Source organism: Emydura macquarii, unplaced genomic scaffold, assembly GCF_026122565.2.
Source record: "Emydura macquarii macquarii isolate MOO-44397 ecotype Brisbane River unplaced genomic scaffold, CSIRO-AGI_Emac_v2 contig_1039, whole genome shotgun sequence".
In the NCBI taxonomy this organism is placed as follows: domain Eukaryota; kingdom Metazoa; phylum Chordata; order Testudines; family Chelidae; genus Emydura; species Emydura macquarii.
The window spans coordinates 1,867,866-1,885,853 of record NW_027131176.1 but is presented as its reverse complement, the minus strand read 5'-3'; the positions used below and the strand labels follow the sequence as shown (position 1 = coordinate 1,885,853).

At 44.0% G+C, this 17,988-nt stretch overlaps 1 long non-coding RNA gene across 1 annotated transcript; it reads right to left on the bottom strand.

The window, feature by feature from the left end:
- Positions 1 to 2,333: 2,333 nt before the first annotated feature.
- On the bottom strand, positions 2,334 to 15,772 carry LOC137150904 (uncharacterized). Its single transcript, XR_010919113.1, has 3 exons — positions 15,659 to 15,772; positions 8,734 to 8,829; positions 2,334 to 2,593 (listed from the first exon to the last, which is right to left on the bottom strand). It is a non-coding gene; the product is annotated as an uncharacterized lncRNA (long non-coding RNA).
- Between the last annotated feature and the right edge of the window lie 2,216 nt (positions 15,773 to 17,988).

The following is a 17,988-nucleotide window of genomic DNA, read 5'->3' as shown; positions in this document are numbered from 1 at the left end:
GCTGGTGGTGGGAAAGGACAGTTCTGCAGAGCTGGGAGGACCAGCACTGGTGAGAGAATTTCAGGATGGCGAAGGCAACTCTTGTCGACATATGTGCTGAACTCGCCCCGGAGCTGCAGCAGCCCAACATACGTTGGCCCATATCCACTGAGAAGCAGATCGCCAGCGCCATCTGGAAGGGGGCCACTCCCATAACTCAGCAGAGAGAAATCAGCTGTTGGGGACATTGTCGTGCGGGTGAGCAATGCCAGGCAGAAAGTGTCGTTACACCACTGGCAATGGCAATGCTTGGAAGATGATGGTTTTACATGCATGAGGTCCCCTCAAACTGTACCGGGGCAACTGAAGGGACCCATATGCTTATTATTTACCCCCTCCCTGGTGCTCATAATTTATAAACAGAAAGGAGTGTTTTTCTATGACTCTCCAAGGGCTGGTTGATCACCACGGCAGGTTTACAAACATCGAGTGGTCTAAAAAGATTCCTGCTATTAGGTTCTTTCAGAACGCAGCTATTCTTACCTAAATGAAGAAAGGATCATTATGGACATTAACGTTGTGAAGGTTACTCAGATTATCCTGAGAGACCCAGTTTATGCTCTGCCTTCCTGGATAATTACGTACTTTCAGCCAAGGATCCCACTGCACTTCACCAAGTTTGGTTAATATTGTTATGCCCATTTTGCAGATTAGGAAACAGACAAAGGCTTGCCCAAGATCAGATGCTGATGCAGTTGCAGGGCTAAAATTCATGTCTACCACTCTGAACTCTAGCCCCTATGACCTTCATTAAACATAGAACTTCCTGCTTCATTTCCTGGCTGGAAATATAAAAAGAAGAGTCTCTTTTCTTGCACATGAGCATTTCCAGCTCTGGTCTCAGGTGGAAACCAGGAATGAAATGCATGCAAAGGGTCAGCGTTGGGGCTGGACCATTTTTTCCAGGACCATTCACCCATCTCTAACTTTATTGTTCAAGTGACAATCACTGCAATGAGCCTCTCTGATCTTCTGGAACTAACCTGTAGCAAAAGAGGAAAGGCAGCTGTATGGAAGAAGGCAGCCAACGAGGCAAAGGCTGCGTGATGAATTTTCTGAACCAAAGAAACGTGTCAGAAGCTGGGAACTCAACACTGGCCAAGCCAAGCCCAAGGTTTGGAGGTCTGAGTTTGGATGGCCGAGCATTGCCGTGTGCGGCTTTTTGTGTCCAGACACCGTTTTATCAGGCTGACCTGAGTCCAGAGGAGGCCACACCTTCAGACTCCTTCCTCAGGGCACAGGGGCAGGATAGCGCTAAAGGCATACGGAACAGACCAAACCACACCACGCGTCAGGACCCCATGCCCAGGGGAGAAGGCAGCTGCTCACAGTTGTATGGGGCCATCAGCACCTGACCTCCATCACCAGACAGCACAGGCTCAAGTGAACTGACATTGCCAAATAGAACTTCTCTTCCCTCCTACTCCTTCTCCAGTGGATTCCTTCCCTATCGCTATCCCCACCACAGCTGCGTAGGTCCATAATCTGGTGGTGATTTTTGACTCCTCTCTCTCTCCTTTGCCCCATGCATCCAGGCTGTAACCAAACCCCTCTGCTTCTTCCTCCTCAAAATCTCTGGGGTCCATCCTTCACTTTCCAACCATGCACTCAAGCGCTCATTCAGGGCCCCATTATACCCTTCCATGACTACTGCAACATCCCCCTCTCTGGTCTTCCAAAGACACACATTGCCGTCCTTCTATCCATACCAAATGCAGCCACTAAACTCACCTTCCTTGCCCGTTGATTTGATGGTTGAATCCTGCCTTCGGCTCCCAATCTGCTATCACACCAGATTTAAGCTCCTCATCAGCACCTTCAAACCTCTATGAAACTCTGCCCATCCCTACTTCTCCTCCCTCGTCAAGCCTCATGTTGCTCCATCCCATCTGTTCTGCCATCGTTCCCGAACATATCCACCCACCCACCCATCAGCTTCTCACAGCTATAAAGACATCCCTATATGGGTCATCAACAAGATCTGAACTTCAAACTTTTAATTTCCTACTACAGACTTCTACCCCTTGAACTAACGGATAATTATTAGCATCTCTGTGGACCTCCCACTGTAAGGGGACATGACATGCACATTGTGACTGTGTGTTACACAACTATTCGCTAGACAGCAGTAGAAAGTTGGGAATCATGACTCCTGGTTTTGGTTCTTGTCTCTGGGAGTATGATCTAGTGGTTAGAGCAGGGGTTGGCTAGAGACTTTCAGAATTCATGTGCCACATTGATGTGCTTGGTTATACTGCCTCTCGTTACCTTTTATTTGTAAAATGGCAGGGATGGTACTTCTATAGTAGGATGAAGCCTTACTCAGTAATAAGGTTTGTAAAGGACACAGCAATATTAACCACAGTCTGTGGAAGAGGGGATACGTGTCTCAATCTCCTAAGTCCCAATTCAGGACATTTTCCCCTGAGCTAGAGATTCCCTTTTCGAATAATCTCTCTCTCAACATCACCAGACTTGAGGATGCAGTGAAGCAGGCAGCGTGATTCAGCCCATCTGCAGGACATGCCAACACAACCCAGGCCACATGAGAGCTCTGCAGGTGAGTAAAGAATTGACATGTAAATATTTGCAGAATCAGGCCCGAAAGCTGTCAAGACAACTCAGCTGCAAGCCAGAGATTCTAAAAGGAAAAAAGCTGCCTGTTTTCTCAGAGTGCAAACTACTGTGTTCTACTTCTGCACGTGATCAGAAAACCATCTGTGTCCCTTTGCTGTATTCTTAGTCATTGTCAGTTTCCAAGAAGTTGTTTTTGTCAGCTTCCAAGAAGCTGGGTTTTTTATATCTGTAAAGGGCAGATTTCCAAACATGCTGTCTAAATGGAGTTTGCAGGGCCTTTTGCATACAGGGCCTTTTGCACCTGAGGGCATATTGACTTCAGTCTGGTGGAATCATGGCCCAATCCTAAGCAGTGCTGAGCAGCTACCGTGGGAGTTGCAGGCGCTCACTCCTCCTGGGCTCAGGCACTCCCCCGGTGCGCCGATAAAGTTTGCAGCAAAACTTAACACACACCGATTCCAGAAATAGGACCTGAATCATTCTGTAAAATCCCCAATTCCCCTGGTTTCTCAGCCTCAAATCTATTACCATGTAAGAAGAGAACAGACAAAAGCAGGAAAAAGACCTTTAAAGTCAACCAGTCGGAAACAGTGGCTCTGCATTTTTTCTGTGCCAAACTTGTTCATCAAAAATCAAGACTGGGAGCCCCCAGCATATCTCTGGGGCTCTGAAGGTGAAAAGTTCTGGCGCATGAAGCTCATTGGAGGGATTGGAGCCAGAGTTTTCTCTCTTTTACTCTAAGTTTCCTCTTGGTCTATTTGGCTTTCATCTCTCGCGCTCTCATAGATTGTCTAGCTGTGCCTCTGGTTCTCCTTTGTCTCTCCTCCCCTTCCCCTTTGTTTACTTTTGTAAGCAGACTGTTGTTTTTAATTCAATTCCCTTTGGGCTTCGTTTGGTTTTTAAGTTGTCTTCTCTCCACCTGTCCTATTCTCTCCATTTTCCTTTCATCCATTAGTGCTGGCTGTGTCCTGCTTCCAGTTAAACCTGTTTTGTCTTGACTGGCCTTTTCCCCTCCTGTGTGCAATACAGCAGTCGCTTTTTCAGCTGATCTGAAGCCAGAAAGCTGCTTCTCTTCCATCATTGTTGATTTTATTCATTTACTTATTTATCTTCTACTCCCCTCCCCTCCCCGAAATAACACTGATGGCTGTTTATGAGGGTTTAAAGAATGTTTACACTGGAATTGTAGCAATTGCTTTGGAAATTACTTTAGTGTATTTTTTTAAAAAGGTAAAATTCAATTAACTTATTTGTTTTCATCTCAAAGCACATCACAAAATATTGATCCTATCTTCCACATACTTACTACCTTGCTATCTATTTATTATTATTCACCATGTTTATGATGACAGTGCTCAGATGCAAATTAAGAAGGAGGTCCAATTGTGCTAGGTGCTGTACAAACAGAATAGTAGATTGTAAGCTCTTTGATGCAGGGACCATCTAAATAGACGAAACAGATGCTGGCTGGGGAAAGGGACAGAACATACAAAGGACAACATTTTTTACCTGTTCAAACCCATTGATGCGAATGGAACTACTTGAAATACTAAGTACTAGGCATGGTGGCTGGATTGAACTACACAGACAAACTTTCAAGATCAGACATTGTTTTAGAGTGCTTCATGTTTGGGGTGCAATGTCTCAAAGTGGGCAGATAAAGAACTGGGAACCCTAATTTAGTGTTTACTTTTGAAGATCTTGGCCACATGACTGCTAGATTTCAACAGCAAATAGGCAGAGAACAGCAAACAGCTCTCTGCATCAAAATTCGTTTGAGCCTTGTGATTCCAGGAAGCCTAGGATGCTTAAGCCACCCAATTATCCTCTGCCTGACCCCAGTCACACAGATGGGAGTACATCTGCTCATGTGAGTAACCTCATTGAATTAAATGGGACTAATTACGTGCATAAAGCAAAGCATGTGCATAAGTGTTTGAAGAACTGGGGAGAGTGGACCAGTTTTTGTCACATGGAACAATTCAGTGGGAATCACATGTACCTAGAAGTTACAGGATCAATCAAAAAGCCAGAGCTAGCTGGCAAACAAATTCTTCCTGTGAGAAATATCAAATGAAAATTCTTTGTTCAAAGTTTTCCAGTTAAAAATAATTCATTTTCCCTGCCTAAAGTTTTGAACTCCTATTTTTGTTTCTATGACATTTGGATTAAAATGTCATTTCAGGGTTTTTTGTTTTTTTAAACTGAACTGCAAACATTTTGTTCCTTTTCAAAAAATTAATCTGAGATGAAAATTTTTTTTTTTAAATTTCCCACAAGAAAACCAAAATTTTTCATCAGAAACGACTCAGACATTTCCCCAGGAAAAATGCTGGTTTTGCCACAAAAAAAAAAAAAAAAAAAAAAAAAAAAAAAAAAAAATTTTGCCACGAAAACTTCCTACACAATTTTTTTCCCCTAGCTTTACCCATAGAGCCATGCAGAGCCAGGCAATTCCGCTTTGCAGAGGATTTTGGTATTTTGAAATTCCAATTTGAAACAAATCCCCAAAATTCTCTGTGAAAGGGAATGGAGCCATGGATGCTGGAAACCCTGAGGACCCCTGGTCCAGGGAAGTCAGCATGGCAAGCTGACGAGAAGCCAGGTGTGTGAGCTGGCAGGAAACCAGTCACAAGTTTATCAAAACCAAACCAACTTCATAAAACATTTCTCCCATTTGGATGAATCTGTGTTCTCCAAAAGAAAGAAAGTTCATCTGGAGAGTCTGAAACCAGTTCTACTTGCTAGTCAGTTTTACTTTCTGTACTACTACTGTAATGTTGAAGGAACTAGGTATGGAGCACTTCAGGAGAATGTTTATATCCCACTAGTAAATTAATTTCACAAGTACTTTGAAATATTGTAGCTACATTTATATTAACTTTTGTCCTTTTAATTTTTTTAAACAAAACATAAATTAGGGTCAGTTGAGTGGTTTGGACGGTTACTACCATAACAGGGGATTTGCTGTATCCTCAAGGCAGAATGCTATGGGGTCCTATTCTGCTGTTGCTGAAGAAAACAGGATTAATCAACATGAGTAAAAGTTGCAGAATGGGCTCTGTATTAATAAGATTTAGGATTCTCTTACGAACATTGTTTGAGAACTTCAGAAGTTATACAACGTCATAAATAGAATCAGAGTTGGAAGAGACCTCAGGAGGTCATCTAGTCCCACCTCCTGCTCAAAGCAGGACTAACCTCAGTTAAATAATTCCAGCAAGGGATTTGTCAAGCCGCAGCTTAAAAACCTCTAAAGATGGAGATTCCACCACCTCCCTAAGTAACCCATTCCAGTGCTTCATCACCCTCCTAGTGAAAAACTTTTTCCTAATGTCCAACCTAGACCTCCCCAACTGCAACTTGAGACCATTGCTCCTTGTTCTGTCATCCAGCTCCATCCTCCCTGGAACCCCCTTTCAGGTAGTTAAGGCTCCTATCAAATCCCCCCTCATTCTTCTTTTCTGCAGACTAAACAAGCCTAGTTCCCTCAGCCTCTCCTCATAAGTCTTGTGCTCCAGCCCCCTAATCATTTTTGTTGCCCTCCGCTGCACTCTCTCCAACTTGTCCACATCCTTTTTGTAGTGGGGGGCCCAAAACTGGACAAAATACTCCAAATGCAGCCTCACCAATGTCGAATAGAGGGGAATAATCACTTCCCGTGATCTGCTGGCAATGCTCCTCCTAATGCAGCCCAATATGCTATTAGCCTTCTTGGCAACCAGGGCACACTGCTGACTCATATCCAGCTTCTTATCCACTGTTACCCCCAGGTCCTTTTCTGCAGAACTCTGCCTAGCTCGTCGGTCCCCAGTCTATAGCTGTGCATGGGATTCTTCTGTCCTAAGTGCAGGACTCTGCACTTGTCCTCATCAGATTTTTTTGGCCCAATCCTCCAGTTTGTTTAGGTCCTTCTGTATCCTATCCCTACCTTCCAGGGTATCTACCACTCCTCCCATCTTAGTGTCATCTGCAAACTTGCTGAGGGTGCAATCTACCCCATCTTCCAGATCATTAATGAAGATGTTGAACAAAACCGGCCCCAGGACCGACCCCCACTCCGCTTGTGACCGGCTGCCAGCTAGACATGGAGCCATTGATCACTACTCGTTGAGCCCTATGCTCTAGCTAGTTCTCTATCCATTTCATAGTCCATTCATCCAAGCCATACTTCTTTAACTTACTGATAAGAATACTGTGAGAGACCGTATCAAAAGCTTTGCTAAAATCAAGTTATATCACGTCCACCGCTTTCCCAAGATCCACAGAGCCAGTCACCTCTTCATAGAAAGCAATCAGGTTGGTCAGGCATGACTTGCCCTTGGTCAATCCATGTTGACTGTTCCTGATTACCTTCCTCTCTTCCAGGTGCCTTAAAATGGATTCCTTGAGGACCTCCTCTATGATTTTTCCAGGGATTGAGGTGAGGCTGACTGGTCTGTAGTTCCCTGAATCCTCTTTCCTCCCTTTCTTGAAGATAGGCACTATATTTGCTTTTTTCCAGTCATCAGGGACCTCCCCCAATTGCCACAAGCTTTCAAAGATAATAGCCAATGGCTCTGAAATCACCTCAGCCAACTCCCTCAGCACCCTCGGGTGCATTCCATCTGGTCACATGGCCTTGTGTATGTCCAATATTTCTAAATAGTTTTGGACCTGTTCCTTCAGTACTGAGGGATGTTCACCTCCTTCCCATTCTGTGCCGCCCAGTGCAGTAGTCTGGGAGCTGACCTTGTCCGTGAAGACAGAGGCAAAAAAGGCATTGAGTACATCAGCTTTCTCCACATCCTCTGTCACTAGGTTGCCTCCCCCATTCTGTAAGGGGCCCACACTTTTCCTAATCTTCCTCTTGTTGGTAAGATACCTGTAGATATCCTTCTTGTTCCCATTCACGTCCCTTGCTAGTTGCAACTCTAATTGTGCTTTGGCCTTCCTGATTTCATTCCTGCATGTTCGAGCAGTATTTTTATAATCCTTCCCAGTCATCTGACCTTGCTTCCACTTCTTGTAAGCTTCTTTTTTGTGTTTAAGTTCACCAAAGACTTCTTTGTTAAGTCAAGCTGGACACCTACCATATTTGCTATTCTTTCTGCACATCGGGATGGTTTGTTCCTGTGCCCTCAATAAGGTTTCTTTAAAATACAGCCAGCTCTCTTGGATTCCTTTCCCCCTCATGTTAGCCTCCCTGGCCATCAGCTCCCTGAGAGAGTCAAAGTCTGCTTTTCTGAAGTCCATGGTCCGTATCTTGTGTTCTCCTTTCTTCCTTTTGTCAGGATCCTGAACTCGACCATCTCATGGTCACTGCTGCCTAGGTTGGCCACACACTTCTACTTCCCCTACCAAATCTTGTAAGCAGCAGGTCAAGCGAAGCCCGGCCCCTAGCTGGTTGCTCCAGCACTTGCACCAGGAAGTTGTCTGCAACACTCTCCAAAAACTTCCTGGATTGTTTGTGCTCTGCTGTATTGCTCTTCCAGCAGATGTCAGGGTGATCGAAGTCCCCCATGAGAATCAGGTCCTGTGAACTGGAAACTTTCCCTAGTTGACTGAAGAAAGCCTCATCTACCTCGTCCTCCTGGTCTGGTGGTCTATAACAGAGTAGTAAGGCACTAAAGAAATCTGAACTAGCAGGGCTCAGTTTTGTTTCTTTGCATGCTTTGTTTCTCACTCTCTTCTATTATTTTTCAAAATAGATTCTTATTAATATAATACAATTACTTAACTCATGGGCTTCTGAGTCAGGAGGGTTGGCTTCCACTCTGGCACTGTCTCTATGCATGCTCTTGAGCAAGTCACTTGGGGCCTGAATTTCTGCTTTCTGATTTGCATGCACAGCTGTGTACTGCACAACATTCCCATGAACCCACATACACCTAGGCCCTGTGTGCATGAATGAGGCAAGGCGGATTCAGTCAAGCAAGAGACAGAGAATGCGTGTGTGTAATTGAACAGTTTGTTAAAGGTGCAGTTTAGAAAGGAAAAAGGAATAGCAAGATTTATAATAAACTCAACCACTTAGGATACCAAATCAGTAACATAAATCAATATGTTTAGACTTTAATAGGATAAATGTTGTAAAATAAAAAAAGATTTTTTCACATAATTCCCTCCTTCACTTACCTGCCGACATCTCAATTCAAAGACCTGCATTTCTTCTGCTGCAGATAACATCAGAATCACCAGAAATGGAACTTGGAGTGAAGCTCAAAAGCATTTCTAAAAGCACACAAAAGGACGTGCATGCAGACTGAGAAAAGGGTTGTCCAAAAAGGTTAATAAAGACATCATCATTTCAAAAATAATAAGCAGAGACGTGTGTAGCCCTAAAGATTATATCAGTCTCATTTTTCTCTCAGGTGATGAGCACAAAACCTCTGCATATAAGCAAATATATTTATTATACCCGATCCACCAAAATAGGACTATGATCTCCAAAAACCAGCTGTTCTCCAGTGATGAGAAAAGCAGTTAAATGGCTTGATCCAAAGCAATAGAAAGGCATTTAATGACTTCATTGGACTTTGGACCAGGCCCTAAATGATCGTTAATATCTAGGGCTTAGTCTGAAACCCTGTGTCACTTGTGCACTCTTTACTCCCATATTAATATCAATGAAACGATCACTAGTAAGGGTTACTTGCATGTATACAAGTTTATGGGCTCGGGCCCTTAATTACTACAAATATAGCTACAAATCAGAAAAGAATCCTATTTTAAGGGCCTGATTCTCCTGTGACTTACAACCAGTTCATAGACTGTAAAGGTCAAAAGGAACTATTATGACCAGCACGTCACTGTACAGGTATGGGACATGTACAGTACATGTACTGGAGATATATTCATGTAAATCAGAAGTAAGTGAGATGAGAATCAGGTCCTACATCTACAATGGCCCTTTTCATTTTAAAAAACACCAAAAAGCAGAGTATTTTATCAGACATGTCTTCAGCTACTGGAAAAGGCCACTAGCTGAACCTGAGAGCACATTATAGCTCTCAAAGCTACAGCTTTGGATGAAGAGGATCTTAGTCTAGTAACAGTTGCTACTGAAAACATTCTGGAGTGGATTTGTAGAGAGAAGATGACTGCTGGAGCTTTCAGAGGGAAAATGAAAACTAAAAGACTAGTATATTTCATCATAATTGCCTTAAAAACAGAATATACTGTAATACAATCTGCAGTTCATTGGAAAATGGAACAATCCAGAAGGCTGACTTCAACACTATGTCTAGAAAAGAGCCTAGTTCTATTTTAGCACAATAGACTGCTTATTTCCCTCTTGCTTTCTAGGTTTTAAATGTCTAAGGATCATAGGACTGTAATTCAGATACTGCTGCAAATTATTTGGATAAGAAATTTATTAACATTACATTTATTAACTTAGACAGAGTTTTAGAACAAGTCATTTCACAGATCACATAAATCCCATTGAAAATTGGGTTGACAGCTCATTAAACAGGACACAGCTCCCTCTTGTGGCTGGGTAACACCAGTGCAAGTCCTTTAACAAATGGGTTGTTTCTGAAAATTATCTTCTCTTTTTTAAGATTATGTATTTTTATTTTAGACCTCTCCCAAACTTAATATCTCCCTAGCGGGCTCTGCTAAAAACAAAACAATATTTGCATAACTAGCATTGTGCCAGATACCAATAGTAACTCTTCCATTTCTTGTATATGATAATGATAACGATTAGACATGGGCCAAAACTGGAGCAACTGACACCAACCGTCTTAAAAGTTGGGAATCTAGGTAGATATTATGTGGAACTGAACCACGTGCTGATTTTGGAAAACTGCAGCTGTCCCAGTTGGTACATGAAAGAGAGGATCAAGCCAATTTATCCAGCTTTCCTCCAACCCACCCTGAACTTTGGATACAATAGAAATGGATCTGAAACATCCCTTGATTTGATCCAGTGACCCCAAAACTAGACCAATGATTATTTTTTTTGAGGGTGGGGGACCCACTTGATAACTTTACCCGACTCTAATAATGATCCATGTATTTTTGCCTGAGGTACCGCTTGTCACAGGGTGCAGATTACTGGGGTTAATGGCAACTCTGTGTGTTCAATGGCATGGAAGGACAGAATGAATGGTTATATTATGCTGCAAAGCCAAGACTCAAGCACCTTTAGCTGCAGTCAAGCAGCATGAAATCTGACAGAATGAGCCACAAGTCATGTCGCCGATCTGAGCATTGGACAATGTTGACAGGTAAATGGGCTTTTCTTATGACTTGCTTCTGGAACATTCATCCTTAATATAATATTAGAAAGCACATACAGGATATGAAATCATTAGTAACATCACCCTTCTCTTAGCTGTAACGGAGGAAATAATCCACCCCTTGTGACTATCCGCACAATAGCCTACCTCAAGCTGGTCTGCAAGATCTAAACCAGCTAAAGAGAGGACTGACAGGAGGCAGGGGGTGGGATCCACAAAGGGACCTGGGTGCTGCAGTGCTGAGCACTACAGCACCGTAGGCACCTAGCAAATCACAGGAAAACACTACAACCCACAAGGCCCCGTTAGGTGCCTAAGCTCCCTAGACAATTCGCGGGCAGAGAGAGGCGCCGAAGAATGGGATCCACAAAAGCCAGCAGGCTAGGTGGGAGCTGCCTAAGACAGCCAATGAGAGACACTGATGAGAGGGGGGTGTGCTAAGTCTCACCCCTCTTGGAGATAACCACTGCAGGGACGAGAACCCGCTGCCCGAAGTCAAGCAGCATACAGCTGCTTTTTGAGGGAATGAGAAAGCGGAGGAGGAGGAGGTAGTGCTCACCTCACAGCTCCGGGGTCAGAGCACTTGCCTGGGATGTGGGAGATCAGACATTCAATTCCACCCTGTTGGCCAGAGGGGAAGAAAGGATTTGACCAGGAGTCTCCCACCTCTCAGCTTGCTAGCCACTGACTATGGAATATTCTCCTGTGAGGCTCCGTCAGCCTCTCCTGCTGAAGCTGTTCCACTCTGGATAAATAACGAACGAGTGATTGGAGCAGGGGGACTGGACTCAGGTCTCCCACCTCCCAGGTGGGCACCATAACCACTGGACCACACAGAGTCAGTCATTCTCCCTCTCTGATTAGTCAAGTGTTTTTCCACAGTGAGACAGTGCATTGGATACAGTCCACAACTAAACCCATCTGATTAACTGGCCAGGAAGGGCTATTTGTGTTTAATTTATTTAGCAGTTGTTCTCAAACAATATTAGACCATTTGGGGGAGATTTCCACAGATGTGGCAAGTTTTTGCTATACAGCTCATTAAATTGCACTTGGCCACCCTTACTGCCTGTGGCCGACTCTCACTGACCAAATCCAAGTGGGTCCACTTTTATGTTCATTTCTTAGCTAACCTTAAACTTCAATAGCCTTAAATACAGAATATCTCTAACGCAATAAAGAGAGAAAACCCACCATTTCTAACAACACGGGCTGACCTCTTTCAGTTGTTTAGGTATCACAGTTTATTGGTTTTTCCACAGAAATAATCAGCATTTGGTATTGTTTTATTTTGAGGTCAATTTACTGTTCCTAATGGCTAAAAAAAAAAGGGGGCCTGATGTAGTGTCAGTTTATACAATCTCTTGTTTAACTCTCCCAGAGCCAGGCTGCTTAGTGCTGCTGAAATTAAAGCCTCAAGGCCACATTCTGCTCTGAGTTGCACAAATGCAACTCCCTTTCATTGCTGATCAGAGCCAAGGTTTTATTTTTGGCTCATCCCTAAAATACCTCAGCTCCCTCTTTACTTCTCCACCCCAGTCTGGGATTGGCCCATCTCCAGCTGGAAGGAGTTTAATGAGTATGTGAGAAAGAAATTAGCTACAGGTAAATTTAGAACAGATCAAGAGAAATATTTCTTCACAGAGTCAGCCTGGGGAACTCATTGCCACAGGAAATCATAGAATGAAAAAACCAAACGCTGGAACCTTTAGTCAAACTAGACTCCCACTGATGTGAATGGCAACCTGCCAGTGAATGAGAGCTCAGCATTTTGCCCAAATACTGTACCATAGCTCAGTGTATAAAAGGGGCAGGATAATTTTATGTCTAACAGCTGTAGTTGCATATTCTAATCCCAGGATGGAGGGAATTGGTCAACGTTGGCAGGTGTCAGGAAGGAATTTCTCCCCCTATAAGTTATTGCATAGCGAATTAGGTGGAGTTTGTGCCTTCTTCTGAAGCATCAGCTACTCTCCACTGCACTGGAGACAGGACATCAGACCAGATGAAGCAGTGGTGTTTTCATGTCCAGTGATTATAGTCTGGTTCATTCTATACTTCATTTATGGTTTCTTCACTGCTGGGCCAGCCATTTATCAGGCTTAAACACTGAATTTTTTCTGTTGCTTCTCAGGATCCCTCCCACCTTAAAGCCAACAGCACAGAGCCCAGTGAAGCTGGAGGGATTTTACTATGCTGAACTTCACATTCTTTAATCTCCTTTGCAAACTCTTTGATGTTGGGAAGTTGTTTCAATGTCAGATCAGGAAGATGAGCCTTTCCGTGGCCTCTAGATGATGCTTTCAGATCAGCAGGGGTGCAGCCAACTTACTCTTAAAAAGGAGAGAATACACTTGGTTTGGGTTTTCTAAATTAATTCCTGAAATACCAACAGAAGAGAATGTAAGCAGCTCCAGTCCACTGAAGACTCTGATTGCCTCCAGTGTATGGGCTCGTTGATGCTAGACTCTCTTTTCTTAAAATATCCTCTTTCGCTACCAGTCTATATAGAGACAAGTGACCAGCAACCACCACGTTTAGACCTGCTCAGAAGAGGGTCCTATAATACTGTGGTTAAAACGCTGGCAGCCGGTCTACACTAGCACTCTGAGCACTGTTCCCACCAGTGGAGTTCCAACAGGGGTGGGAAGAAAATGGAAAAAAAAAAAAAAATCGAATGCAGGCACAGTCTTAGTTGAGCCCAGTGAACTACGTTATCTGCCCAGAACTGACTACCACGTCCTAGCACAGAGTGCAGAGTGTATGTAACAAGAGTTCTTTTCTCTGGTAGATTTCTCTTTCCAGTTCTTTTTAGTGCTTGCAAATGGTACCAGATTGGCAAGCACGGAAGACCAAAGTCCTCCATGTACCCACAGAATGGTCCGCACAATGCCAGTGTGGTCTTCCCCACACAGCCTGCTGTTGTCTGGACAGGCCACCTCACATAGACAGAAGGTAAATCATTACTGAGGCTATCAGCGCCAACTTCATGGGTGCTGAGGCACCCATGGGGAAAAAAATAGTGGGTGATCAGCACCCAGCGTGTGACCTATCTGCCCGGGGTTGGGATGATAGCTGTTGGCAGACAGCCGGCAGCTCTTTCACACAGGCAGCTGCCGGTTGGCAGGCCCCGCCTGTCCCTCAGCTGTTGATTGCGCCCATTAGCTGTTAATTGGTTTAATCTGTTTTATAGGCGCCTCCCTGCTCCAGCAGGGGCTGAGTCACTGAATCACAGCACAGCCCCCTGGGGCTGCTGTTCCAGCCGGGGACACTGAGGGGGGCCAGCTCCCAAGTCATGCCCCATCCCCTCAGCACTGTGTAACAAAAATAGGCTGAGAGCCAGGGTTCGGTGTGGTTGTCCTAAATCATCAGCACGCTGGGCCAGCCACCCCGCGCCTCTCTCCAGCCACCATACCTGCATGAATGTGCCCCGTGGACAGATGCGTGTGTGGCTGCAGCCTGCATCTCCCCTCCCAGGCTCCCAGCCAGGCAGCAGGCAAGTCCCAGCAGAGGGAACCCGACTACCAGGCTAGGGCTAGGAAGGCAAGTGCACAGTTGTGGCCAATGTGGGACCCCTGGGGAATTGGGCACCAGCTGGTACCCCCAGTGGCAGATGTCTAGGGATGGGTGGGGAGAACTAAGCCCCAGCCCCCAGAGACCCTGGCAGAAGCTAGGAGGGTGGGGGAAAAAAGAGCCCCACCAACCGCCGCTGCCTGAGCAAGCCGTGGGGGTTTGGTGGGGGAGCTGGATGCAACACCCGAGCCCCAACAGATGTCAGGTGGGGTGGACTAAGCCTCAGCCCCTGGCAGAAGCCAGGCAGGCAGGTGGGGGAAAAACAGTGGGTGGGGAGCCAGATTTGACCACTGGCCCCAGCAGTAGCTGGGCGGGGCACCCACCAGCCAAACTAAAAGTCAGCCCCTATGCCGAAGGCCCAGTTGATCCTTGGGCCTTTCCACTTGGACTGCTAACAAGACTGAGACCATTGTAAGCTCTTTGGTGGCAGGAATCATTTTTTGTTTTGTGATTGTACAGCACCTAGCACAGTGGGGATCTGGTGTATGTCCAGGGCTCCAACATGCGATGTTAATAAATAATAATAATAATAATAAAGGAAATGAGGTGATGAGCAGAATTGAAAAGTAATGAAATATAAGGATTTGAGGAAAGGTTCAGAGTAAAGTTCTTACCTCCATACTTGTCCCTCCCACCCTTACCCCACTGATATTTCTGAATGACAGCAGGCCCTAGCTAGAGAACTTTGGGACCAGCTCTCTGTTGAGAGCTGGATTTTGTTCACCACCTAACTCCTTTCAAATGGTGGTTATGAACTGCCTGCTGCATGGCTAATGGAGACATTCTCTTATTTCGGAGGTGACTCAGCCGAGCTGTGCCTGAGCTATTAGACTTAAAGCAAGTGTAAGTCACATGCTTAAACAACCTCAGTTTGAGTAAGGAGCCCCGGCCACAGATTTTCAAGGGTGAAAAGTGATCTTTAGGGTATCGGTTTTTGGGGGCTCAATTTAAGATCACGCTGAGGGGCTTGATTTTCAGGGAGCAGGTGCCTAGCACTTTCTGAAAATCAAACCCTTCGGTAGCTCAGGCTGGGCACCCAAAGTCATCAGTCACTTTTGACAATCCTGGCCACACACAACAAACTGTCTGCCCCAACTGCAGGCCTCCCCCAGGCCAGGAAGGATTAGACACCACACCTAGAGTCTGCTCCAGCCCCTTCTTTGGGCACCATGTACTATTTGCACCAGCAAGTTTTAGCAAATCCCCAAATTAAAACAGTTCATCAGAAATCCAACAGTTACCTTTCCCCTGAAGCAGGAGCTTCCTTGACAAAGCATCCCTGTCGCTGTAGCTCTTCCCCAGTCTTCCTTCAGACCATCTGCCAGGGAATCCCTCCACTCCCCCCTGGGCCTGCCACAAGAGCTAACTTGCTTCCTGAAACTTCACCCCACAAATGAGCTCTTCCAGCCATTATAGGAATCAGGTGCTCATCAGGCAATCACCTGACCCCTTCCCAGCTAGGTCTGATAATCCCCTCTACTAGGCCCACACACTAGTTCTTCAATGGGCTTTGCCTCAGTAAGGGCTGGCTGGCCACAGGGCCCCTGGTCCTTAAAGGGGAAGACTAACTTGTTACACAAACACTATCTATTCTACAAATACTAGATACAGCTGCTCAGTGTAAACCTAGAAATACAACAGTTGCCAAAGCATGTAAAAGGCTAAGAATTAATGTATTACATAAAAGTTGATTTTTTAAAAAACATAGTGATGGGATACAGGAGCAGAGTTAAGGTTATTTGGGAAACCTTAACTATGTAATTACTTACATTTAAATGTTCCTTTTTCCTTAAGTATAATCCTAATTTAAAATTTCCTAATTTTTAATTTTTAAATTTGTAATTTTAAATTTGTAAAACTATTTCTGGTCTAATAAGGATTCCTGCCTCCCCACCCCTTATATTATCAACATGCACTTAACCTTAGCTCCATTCTACATCAGCTACAGGTCACAATGCCATAGTTAAGGATGAGATGAGTTTTGCATTAAAAGCAGGATTCAACCTCTTTGCTGTGTATGAAGAACAGAGTACGACACCATGAGGAAAAAAAATGAAAACATGTAACATGTCTTTAAAAATCAGTTTAATCTAATTGTAGACTGCACATGGTATTATGCATTAAATCATAATTGTGCAGTCATTGCATGGTGTCACTACAGGGAAGAGTTAAGGTTGTTTGGTGCCTGAACTGTGCATTTTCATAATTCAACATGTTTGGATTTCTTTTATATCTTTTTGAATTTATATATTTTATATAAATTTTGAATTTACTGGGTTTATAATGCTCGTTTTGTTTTACAACATCCCTGTAAGGATTTTTACCATAAATTAATTTACAGTCTCAGCCTTAATTCTATCTTAATTTTTTTTGTCTTGGAATCCTTGTAACTTTTGACCCAGCTTCTTAGCCAGTGCGAAGTTGCACATGATTTTTAGTACTTGTTCATCTAAACAGTCAAGCCTTTAAAAATATCTCCCTGAACTCCTTAAACTCTTTGCCTCAATGATTTCCTGTGGCAGGGAATTCCTCAGGTTGATTATATGCTTTAAACAGAAGTATTTCCTTGCATCCATTTTAAATTTGCTGCCTGTCAAATTAACTGAGCATCCCCCGTTAGTTCTTGCCTTATGGGATTGGATAAAGAGGAGCGTCCGGATGGTTTTCTGCAAACCAGTCATTATTTTGTATTCCAGCATTATAAAAAAACAAAACAAAACCCCACTTACGTAAACAGGAAAATCTAAAAGGTTTTCCAGAATCCTAGTCATCAACAAAACGATCTTACAAAGTCAGCTGCGCCCAGTGGAAACAGCAAATGGAAAAACTAAGATGGCCATTTCCTCGTCTTCTTACTTTCAGAATTAAAATTGATTCTACTAGGAATCCATATTCTTCAATAAGAGAACTAGCAGAAGACTCCTTTTTGTCTACCATTGGTCTAATCCAAAAGCCTGTTGACGTTAATCATAAGATTATCATAAAGCCCAGCTCACGTTAAATCTATCTAAGGTATGGCCCCCAATATATAGTACCTGAGCACCTCACAAATCGTAAAGTATTTATCTTCCCAACTCCCATGTTAGGTAGGGAAGTGCTATTATCCACATTTTACAAATTGGGAATTGAGGTTCGAGAGGCTAAAGGTCACACAGGAAGTCTTTGGCAGAGGAAGGAATTGAACCTTGATCTCCCAGTCTCAGACTAGCATCCTGATTATTGGACCATCCTTCCTCCATGCATAGTCTAAAATACTTAGCCCTTTCAAATAACAAAGGGTTTATCATCTACCAAGACAAGCAATATGCTGTAGGAAGGAACAGGGAGGGATACAAGCTAGCTATGTAGCTTTACATGTATTGTGAGGTTGTTTTAAAAAAAATATTAAATCAGTGTCAACTATCCCCGATTGTCCTAGTACGGAGCCCTTATTAGCTGACTAACATCTTGGATGTGTCATGGTATAAGTGGGTCTTGAAGAGGGATTTGGATCTAACATTAGCTTCTGTCCTGGCCCAGTATGTTGCCTAGCTTGTGAGATCTGAACGGACCACAGTGAAAAGTGATACCG